The 9,778-nt window shown below is 48.8% G+C and overlaps 1 protein-coding gene across 2 annotated transcripts in view; it reads right to left on the reverse strand.

Moving 5' to 3' along the window:
• Positions 1-9,385, reverse strand: part of LOC119442948 (histone deacetylase 4) — a 287,827-nt gene extending 278,442 nt beyond the window's left edge. For both annotated transcript variants that reach the window (XM_037708037.2, XM_037708035.2), the window contains exon 1: positions 9,083-9,385. The gene's annotated coding sequence lies outside the window, so the exon portion shown is untranslated. The remainder of the gene's footprint in view (positions 1-9,082) is intronic.
• Between the last annotated feature and the right edge of the window lie 393 nt (positions 9,386-9,778).

Genomic DNA, 9,778 nt, shown 5'->3' on the forward strand with positions numbered 1-9,778 from the left:
ATCCCGAAGGTAGTGTACAGCAGCGCCAAAAAAAAAAAAAAAAAAAGTTCATCTTTTTCAGGTTTCTGTTCTTGTTTCACAGTTTTAATATTTCAGTCTGAGAAGATTTAACATAAAAGGCATCCGCTGCCGGTGTTTTGCTTGATGGCATTTGTTTGTGGGCTGTCATTCTCAAAATTCCGAGGAATAACTTTGTCAAGAATGTAAGAAGAATGAGCAACTTTAGTGATAGAATGGTGTGGCAATACAATCCGCATATGCCGCATGTCATATAGCAAGGCGTGGCATATACATATACTTAAATATACATAAATATACATATACGGCAATTTTCGCTCACGGGACGCCGGCGCCGACGCCTACATTGACACCAGATTTTCTGCGACAAGGGACCCTTAACGCTATCGCGTTAATAAGCTGACCTGGGTCAGTAAATTATTCTTCTAGAATACCAACAAGTCCTCTCTTACCATGAGACGTGGCTTAGTATATAGGCCAGAAAAAACGCAAGCACGAAATACTGGTGGCGACGCGGCCTTGAATTTCCCGCACTAGCTCACGGTGACGTCATGGATTTTGACGGCGTTTAATCGGGTCTAGTTAGTCTATTTCATAGATAAACGGGGACTATGCATACTGTGTTCTGGAGGAGCCAACGCTTAGCTTGCCAAGACTCCAGAAAATTTACTGCGCCACGTCAGTCCAAACATGAGGAAATGCTTCGAAATCTTAGACGTCACATTGAGTGGCGTACCCGCGCTGGGATTCTGGCGCGAAATTCGAGAAAGTGTCGTTTGGCCGTATTATTTTTCTGCAGCAAGTGAAGTGTCAGCACGAAATTAACGAAAATACACTTTTTAATTAATAATTTTGATATTCCCTGATTAGATTTGATTTAGTAAACTGATTTAGTGTCCCTGTACGCCCTGTTTAGTGACCAGTCCACAGCCAGGGGCTGTGGGCTGGTCAAGCTGCATCTGAGCAGCTTTTTTCCCTCCGACCTCCCATCTAATATGTATGATGGCAAATAAACTTATTATTATTTATAGAAGAAATCATTTCTCTCTTTAGTGTCCCTTTAAAGGGACACTAAAGCAGAACAATAAGTCAATTTAGACTGATAAAGTACTCTTTGAAAATTCTGTTGTCGTTATTTACACAATAGATCGATTATTAGAAGAGAAAATAAAGCTCCAAGTTTCTTTTTTTTTCGCGCCGAAACCCCAGCGCCGGTACGTCACTGTGACGTCACAGATTTCAAAGTACCTTTTTTCGTATTTGGGCCGCGTTGGCTCAGTAAAGGTTTGCGAAACTTGCCATATTCATTCTTTGGCTCCCTTAGAAAACAACGTAGTCGATCTTAAGCGCTGAAGAAATACCTAGGCCCTAGAAGACGCTGTGAAAACTTGTGACGTCACAGCGAGCTGGTGCGGGAACTTCAAGAAGGTGTCGCCACCCGTCTTTTGTTATTGAGCTTTTTCTGGCTTATCAAGCGTCTTCTCGCGGCAAGAGTGATGTTCTTGGTACTGTGGAAGAGTAATTTACTGATACAGAAGAAATCATTGCTCTCTTTAGTGTCCCTTTAACACGTGGCCGCCTTGCGTCACGCCGCAATGACGATGCTTGGTTGGGGTAAGTGTGGGCTAGGCTCTTCCAAGCGAAGCTTGTATGGCCTCACAAGTGTTCTCTCTCTCTCGGCGGCGACGGCGGCGGTTGTGGTGGTGGTGGTGTAATGCTAAAACCCTATCGAAAACCTGTCGAAAACTCGCGTCTCGTTAACTTGGTGTATACCAAAATCGGCATGGAAGGGTACGAATGTATGACTAACATGACTGATAGGTCATGACATCGATAACACCACACGCTCGACAGTTACGTCACGAGTAACAATGATAAAATCACGTACCCACCTACCCGCATTGGATATGCGGGTATGACCCAGGGATATGCGGGTATAAGCCAGGGACAAGAAAGAAAGAAGGAAAGAAAGAAATCACGTGTGGCTCATACCGGGTCCGCACATTTCAGCTCCGCTATCAGCGTAGATCAGGTCAGGTAAACACACGACAAGCTTCGCTTACCCCCATTTTCTCGACAGGGGAAGGGCTGGTAACTAACAGCGGAGCTGTTTTAGCCAGCCGTAAGTTGTGCCGCGAGCCGCAAAACATCGCTGAGCGATGAGTCACCTGGGTTGCCTAGCAACCACCTCGCGGAGCGGCGTGTGCTTCGCCTTCTCTCCGTGCCGTGCACATGTTGCCTTGACATGCATGGGACGTTAAGGAGAGAGAAGGAGAGCATGCGCGCGGCGCGCGCAATGCTCGGGAGAGGGAAAGAGAAAATGAGAGTGAGAGAGAAAGAAATTGTAGCAGCACCAACGAGGCAACGCGCAGAGCTGCTGCCGACGCCGCCCTCGTTTCCCCGCGTTCGCGCCGAACGCGCGCGGTGCCCGTGACTGCAGCAGGCGCCTCTGGCGTCGGCTCGGCAGGTTTCGACCAGCCACGCCCCGGCAAGTGTGGAGACGCAGCTTGGCCGTGACGTCACCGGGAGATAAAGCTCGGAGCCACCGCGACGGCGGCAGAACTCTCGTTGACTCTGTGTCGTGTAAATGTACCCATGACATGGGACGACCAAAGAAGATCCGGGCACCCGAAGAAGAAGCCGCTCATCTTGAAGCGCATCGCGCGGCCAAGGGAGAATCTTCGCGTCGGCGGCGAGCCGATTCGGAATACCGTGCCTAGCAGCACTTAGCATTTCTTAGCAAAACTTAGCCAAGCCTAGTAAAACCTCGAAGAAAAGCTAGGTCGATCACCAGCTCCACTGTTTACTCCAGCCTTACACCACTAGTGCAAGCTGCCCACCGTTTTCTTTTCTTTTTTTTTTCACACTTCCCGCAGATTGAGGGCGGCAATTGTGAAAGTGTCGCTGATGCAATTATTGAAAGAGGATGAAATGTGTGGCTCAACCTCGAATATTGTGTCAGCCGAAAAAGAAATTGTTTCGCAACATTTAATTAAGATGTGTGGAAAGATACAAACGGGTCTGCTTCTCGTCAGTCTGTTTGTAGAAATATCGACAGAAATAGATCGACCGTATGATTGACTCATCGATTTGTGAATACCGCACCTGGGGCCACCGGGTACCGAGTTTGCAAAAACTGACTATCAGCCACCGGATAGTCGCTAACCATAACTGACCTGCTCCTGTTTCTACGGACTGCTCCACCATACACCATTCCGAACTCTTTCATGAAGACAGGCTCTGGGGACCGACTACACGAAGCCGATCTTTGGAATAAAACTCTGTCATTGGTCCGCCACCTTCTTTGATACCACGTTTTCAATCACGATTGGCTGGCAGCAGTTCTTACGAAGCACCCCATCGTGCGAACTGCTTTGTGAATACGGAACATCTTACTTTCCAAAATTGTATATTACCCGTCATACGTTCTGAGGCACTGCAGTTACCGGCAGGACACAAAATACACGCAACAGAACACTGCGCCAACGGGAAAGCATACATATAACTATGTCCTTAAAGCAGGGCTCTGCCTACATAGGAACGACTATATAGATAGTGAAGGGTCAAGAATGAGGAAGAAGGTCCTCCCACAAAGGCGCGCTGCGCCTGCTCTCCGTGCCTCTACGCTTTCAGAAAGCTGGTTTACTCGTATGTCACAGCATGGGCTCAGAGATCGGGCTGCGCGCGACACCGCGTCCATTTCGATCTCGGAGGTCGTTATCACGCCATCGGGAAGAGGAAGCGACCCCATGGATCGGCAACGACGAACACGCCGTGACCTCTCGCTTTTCGTGGAGCTCTCAGAAGGAATTAATACTCCATCTCAGCAACTCCGCACGGTGCAGCGAAAGCTATTGGTCACGTGAGCCAATCGTAAAGGAGAACCGGAAGAACGGTTCCCTCCATTGCCCACCTCTAATCCCTATCCGCGCGACGACGCATGAATAGAAGCGCTTACGCAAAAATTAGTAGGACATTTTGGGCGAGCCCTCCTGCGGGACACACACTTAGCCGGCTCTCGTTAGTGATTGGCAGACATGAGTCATGTAGCCTTCGTTGCGGTGCACAAATGTATGCCTCGTCTATGTTGAGTTTCATATGTGCATCGCAGGCAATGCTACGAATGGTAGAGAGGCTTCTCTCGCTGCTTGCATTCACGACCATCAAATCATAACGAGTCGCGTCCACTCTTGAAATGTGGATGGCCGCCCGACTCCAGACCATCCATATTTCAAGAGCAGACGTGACTCGTTGGAGATGACATTAGAGAGTTTTAGATTAGGGGGACGCAAGCGTTGGGGCCCGCTAGCGCTTGGGGCCCCAACGCTTGCGTCCCCCTAATCTAAAACTCTCTATTCAGCGCAAGCGGGTCCTAGACACGCTTCTCGCGTACCTTGGTGAGACGGGCCTCGTGGCCCAAATATAAGGTGCCAGGACTGCTCCAGCCTCGTCAACCCCTGTGTTGTGCCATAGTACGTGCCCACCCTTCAGCGAGGCGACAGGAACTCCGATTTATCCGCGTCGAATGGATTCGTCGCGGGTAATCGCAAGCAGCCCCGGCCATCATCGCCACCCGTCCCTCTGGGTCCTGTCGACGAGTCGCCAGGGGGACACGACGACACAATACGACGCGGGTGACGTCAGCAACCGCCCCGTCTGGGTCCTGTCGACGTGCAAGCAGCCCCGGCCATCGTCGCCACCCATCCCTCTGGGTCCTGTCGACGAGTCGCCAAGGGGACGCGACGACACAATACGACGCGGGTGACGTCAGCAAACGCCCCGTCGGGTCCCTGTCGACGAGGAGTCGCCGCCAAGGGGATTTAAGGAAGAACCGGCCCATTGTTAAGCCAGAGAGTCGCCACCAGCCGCCCAGTCGGTCTGATGCGCTTTTACAGCTACATGTACGCTATTGCCCACTATCTGTAAATATTGTATAAAGCTTTTCGTTTCTTCTTCGTCTGCTGAAAGAGTCCGTCTATCGTCCTCCACCCCGAAGTCACAACACCTGATGACGATAGTCAAGAGGGAAGGAGAACGTGCTTCAATAAATACGTTTCAACAACAACACTGTCCAGAAGGCCCACGATGCGGCGGTCGGGCATGGCCTGACTGTCCCAACGTGGGAGCGGTCCGCTGCGCGCTGAGTCGCGTACCTCAGGATTTCATTAAAGTTTTACATCCATCCATCCAACAACAACATTCGCAGATGTAGTATGCCAATCTGAGCACCGGCTATATACATCAAAGACGGCGAAACTGTACAAGCGACATCTAACAGTTTTCGAAAGTACTAAGCGTACGTTTGTTGGCTGTTGTTATGATGATTCATCCCCAGCCGCCTGATCATTCAGCCGATTTAAAGAAGAAATTTGGGCTAGTTGGTTGTAACTGAACTTAGACATCGTAACAAGCGCTGATGAACGGGAACACAAAGAAGAGACAGGTAGACTAGACGGGCGCTAGTCTCTTCTTTGTGTTCCCGTCCATCAGCGCTTGTTACGATGTCTAAGTTCATTCAGCCGTTTTGGAGCTCCCAGGCCGGCGGGGCTGCTGGACAATGTATCTAACGCCATCAGCTTTCATCGCCGCAGCCGTGCAAACGCTATAGCTGGCCTCCAACGTGGAGACAGTAATATGCGACATGAGAAGCAACAAGTACGAATTACTGACTAAAACAATTGTGCGAAGTGGTACATTGCAGTAAAGTATGCGCAAGGTAACATTTATTGTACAATAATTAATACTTATAATGTAAAACAAATTCTTAATGAAAGCCCCTACGCAGGCTACGTTGCAGGATCATAGCGTAAGATTTTACCGCCGCAACCGAACAAACTCGCAGCTGGGGCCGGGAAAGGTGAGGGGGGGAGGGTACTCTATAATTGTCCACCCAGTAGGCATGTCTGTTTCGTCTGATGCTGAAGTGATGATTGCTGAACGTGGAGAAAGTAATATGCGACGAGAGAAGCACCAATTACGAATTACGAAGATTCATGAGCCATTCCACTCTGTGAAGGTGGATGATCAGCGAAGCTTTTTAGCGCATGACACAGTGGTGACTCAGAATTTTGAACAAAGGTACGAAATATTAAAGCGAAGCTTTCTATGTCTCACTGATTCGTCCGTGAGCGCCAAAAACACAGAGCAGGAAAGCCAATTTACACAATGGAACTATCTTTGCATCTGCGTACACAATAGAACAACGACGCACGACATACGTATCGTAGAACACTACAGTTTACATTCGCAGTTGTACCGATAAGAACAATGGGAACTGCTACATCACGCTACCCTGACGAACTGTATATATCTGCATTGCATTACGCGCGTCACGCAATGCATTCCTGGGTGCAGCGCACGGCAGAAGAGGTTGCCGTACGCAAAGGTAAGCGCGAGCGCGATCGTGTCCGTAAGGCCGATCCCATGTATCGGCAACTGCAGAGCCTCTGACCGTCTACCACAGCGATCACAAGGCAATACTGTGCAAGTGTAGAATCGTCCGTGAAAGTGTGAGTGTGTGCGTGTAATCAACGGCTACGTGATCTAAAATAAAGGCTATGCAACTTAACGAAATGTGTCTTCAACTTCAACGTTCAAAAAATACAATACAAAACAAGCAATCAAATCACATATGCATCGCATCGGGTCGCTCAGCATTCCTTGGGTTCGTTGCGTGATCGTTGGCTTTGGACTCTGACTTTGATTCAGTTTGCATGGGAGAAAGCTTCGCGTTCAAACATCTTTCTTTAAGAAATGGGAGTTGATTTTTCAGATAGGTGGTCAATCATTGTGACGATGAGTGTACGCACACACATTCGCGTATCACCTCTGTTATTAAAATCTGTACGTTACCTAAGACGGAAATACCCCTTTAAGCAATGAATCATACACCCCTGTAAACGCGGCCTCCCCATCGCAATTACGACGACTGAAGAGCAGTGAAATTTTACGCGGGAATGATGAGCAGCAACGGAGCCAGCTGTGGAAGACGACGACGAACGCGTGAGCAGTGGCACGAGCGCGTTCGCCAACCCGTTCCCCTTGGTCGCCTCATCAGGCGCACACTACGTCACGCACTACATCATCATTCACAGAGACACATCGTTTTAGGCACAGGTGGCCGCTAAAACGAGCTCCAACGCCTCCGAGCTCCGACGCGAGCGGCGATATGCGTTTGATCTTGTTGTTGGCTCTCTCACGCACGGTGGAAGACCGTGCTCTCACGTTTTAGGGGAGAGTGTTTCCGCGCGGACGCCATAACATCCAGGATCCGAGCCATAGACAGTTTCACTGTAAAAAACCGCGAGAAATAGTTGTCGTTCGGGGCTCCGACGCACACACGTTGTGTTGCATTACATTTGATATCGATCACGTACGCCGTCGCACGCCGGCTGGGATACCCCCACCACGCGAAAATTACTTCCCTATTTGGGCACACAACAAGCAAACAAACAAATATCAAGACCGTTGCGGTTTTACCCTTAACAGCTTAGATGTAAAATTAGCAGGCTACATGTAAATAGCCTTTGCTACTCATAGAAAGGGAAGCTCTGCGCTTGAGCCTCTGACTCTCTAAATTTGTGGCAAACAACGTTGTGTACATGGAAACGCGAAAACCACGTGTACAACGTATATTCCGTATTCTTACAAATCAAACGTTCCAAAATATTTTCGATTCTCCTCAAGAACGATCATATATGTTTTCATTAACGAACCAAGGACATTTTTCTATATTTATTGGACGCGACTAAGAACCCCTGAGATTGCATTTGAGCAGACCGAGCTAGCAGGATTATTGTGCAGATTCGACATATTGACTCAACGCGTCCACAAAAAAAAAAAAAAAAAAAAAAAAAAAAAGTACTTTCGCTACCTATAGCGCTAATATCAGTACAGATGTCAATCACACGTAACGAAGAAGCTGAACTTGCATATGCTACATCCCGAAAGCCGTACAAGCAGATACAGGGTGCTTCAGCGAACACTTTCAAAATTCTTTTCCACGAACTGGTCTACTCGAAGAGGCGGGCATTTCTTGCACAAAAAATTTAAATGCATAATCGACTAGTGAAAAAGTTCACTAATTAAGTCTAAACTAATTACCTTATGGCACATATTGCAATTTACAAATTCTAGCCGGAGAGTTCGCAAGGCGGATCCACTTGGAACGAATTGTCAGGATGCCTCCAGTTTTGAGATATTTCCGTGCTTTGCGGAGGAATGCATTGGCGTTCCAGTTACTTTGGTGCTTCAATGCATAAAACGACGTTTTGTTAAGAGAAATAAGTGCAACGACAGTGCATTTTTACCACACGTTTAACGGCGCATAGGATCGTAAATGGCGTCATCCACACAATTCTTTTCAAGTAGATATATGCCTTACACTCTCACCCGCTAGAATTTGTAAATTGCAATATGTACCATAAGACAATCAGTTAAAAACTTAATTGGTGAATTTTTGTTAAATAGTCGATTATGCATTTCAATTTCTTGTGCAAGTAATGTCCACCTCTTCGAGTAGACCAGCTCATGGACTGGAATTGTGCTATGTGTCACAAGCAATTTTTAAGTATTTTGGAAAGTGTTCGCTGAAACACCATGCATATAACAATGTGAGAGCGACCACTCGATTGCAGTCGAGCTCCTGCCTGGTCATAAAGGCGAACGCATATTAAATGTGGCAAAGTGACAGAAATAACGCAGAATGGTAGAACAACGATGCCAGTGGAACTGACGTCGCACAATTAAGTCGCTCCACAGAATAAAAAAGCGCGACACTTGCTTTTTTTTTTTTTTTTTCCCCACAGATAACTATCGAGTGCGAAATTAAGTGTTCGCCAACTACATAGGAATTATCGCACCATGACTTAGGGAAATTAAATAGGCCGTGTAAAACTACGCAATGCCACAAGAACAAATGTGAAACAAGAGGCGCGCGACGTAGCCGAAGGAGGCGCCAGGCTGCAAGCTAGAACCTGTAGGGGTTGTTACCCTCTGGCGCCCATCTGCCGACAGTTAGCGACAACAGCCGCACAGACGCGCGGCTGACGCCGGTGGGACCCACCTCGGCACGCCGTTACATTTTTTTTTTCCGCCGAGGCCCGATGCCGCTGCCCTTCGTCGGTCCCCTTCAGTCCGTTCGCAGAGGGGCGACCACGGGAAGACGACGGAGAATCCGGCTCGATATTAAGCGATGCGACGGCGCTTTAATCCTCTACGACCTTGGTGCATCCGTGCTGGACAACTTCCCGGTTCTACTGACGAGCAACACCAACTGTCTGCGCCACATCGTACTTGTCGTGGAGTGCGCGCGGTGCTTGCCGCTGTGCAGCTGGCCAGCGTCGAGCGCACGGTGGTTGCACACGATGTCGTAGGGTGGGTCCTTGATCCCGAAGGAATGTTGTTGCGGACACGGGAACGCACACGCTCGAGCAACGGCACAGTAGGGCGCGGGACTACGGGTGGGAGATATTTTGGTTAGAGCGGAGGATTTTCGCTCGAACAGTTATGTGAGGGGGAGGGCAGGCCAGAAAGCGAAAGTTGCGCCAGCGGCGCAGTGACCAAGTGAGCTTTCAGCTGCGCGCGTCTCGCCACCTCGTGGATCAGACATGTACTTAGCGGCCATTCAGCACAGCTTCCGTGATTACCGTGCGTCTGAAATCTTGGAGGCCATGCGCTCAGCTTCGCTAGCGTCACTTCAGTGGGTCGGGTTGGTCTGGCTCATCATGCACCGAATGCCGCGAAAATTTCATTTCGGTGA

Source organism: Dermacentor silvarum, chromosome 2, assembly GCF_013339745.2.
Source record: "Dermacentor silvarum isolate Dsil-2018 chromosome 2, BIME_Dsil_1.4, whole genome shotgun sequence".
Classification (NCBI taxonomy): Eukaryota; Metazoa; Arthropoda; class Arachnida; order Ixodida; family Ixodidae; genus Dermacentor; species Dermacentor silvarum.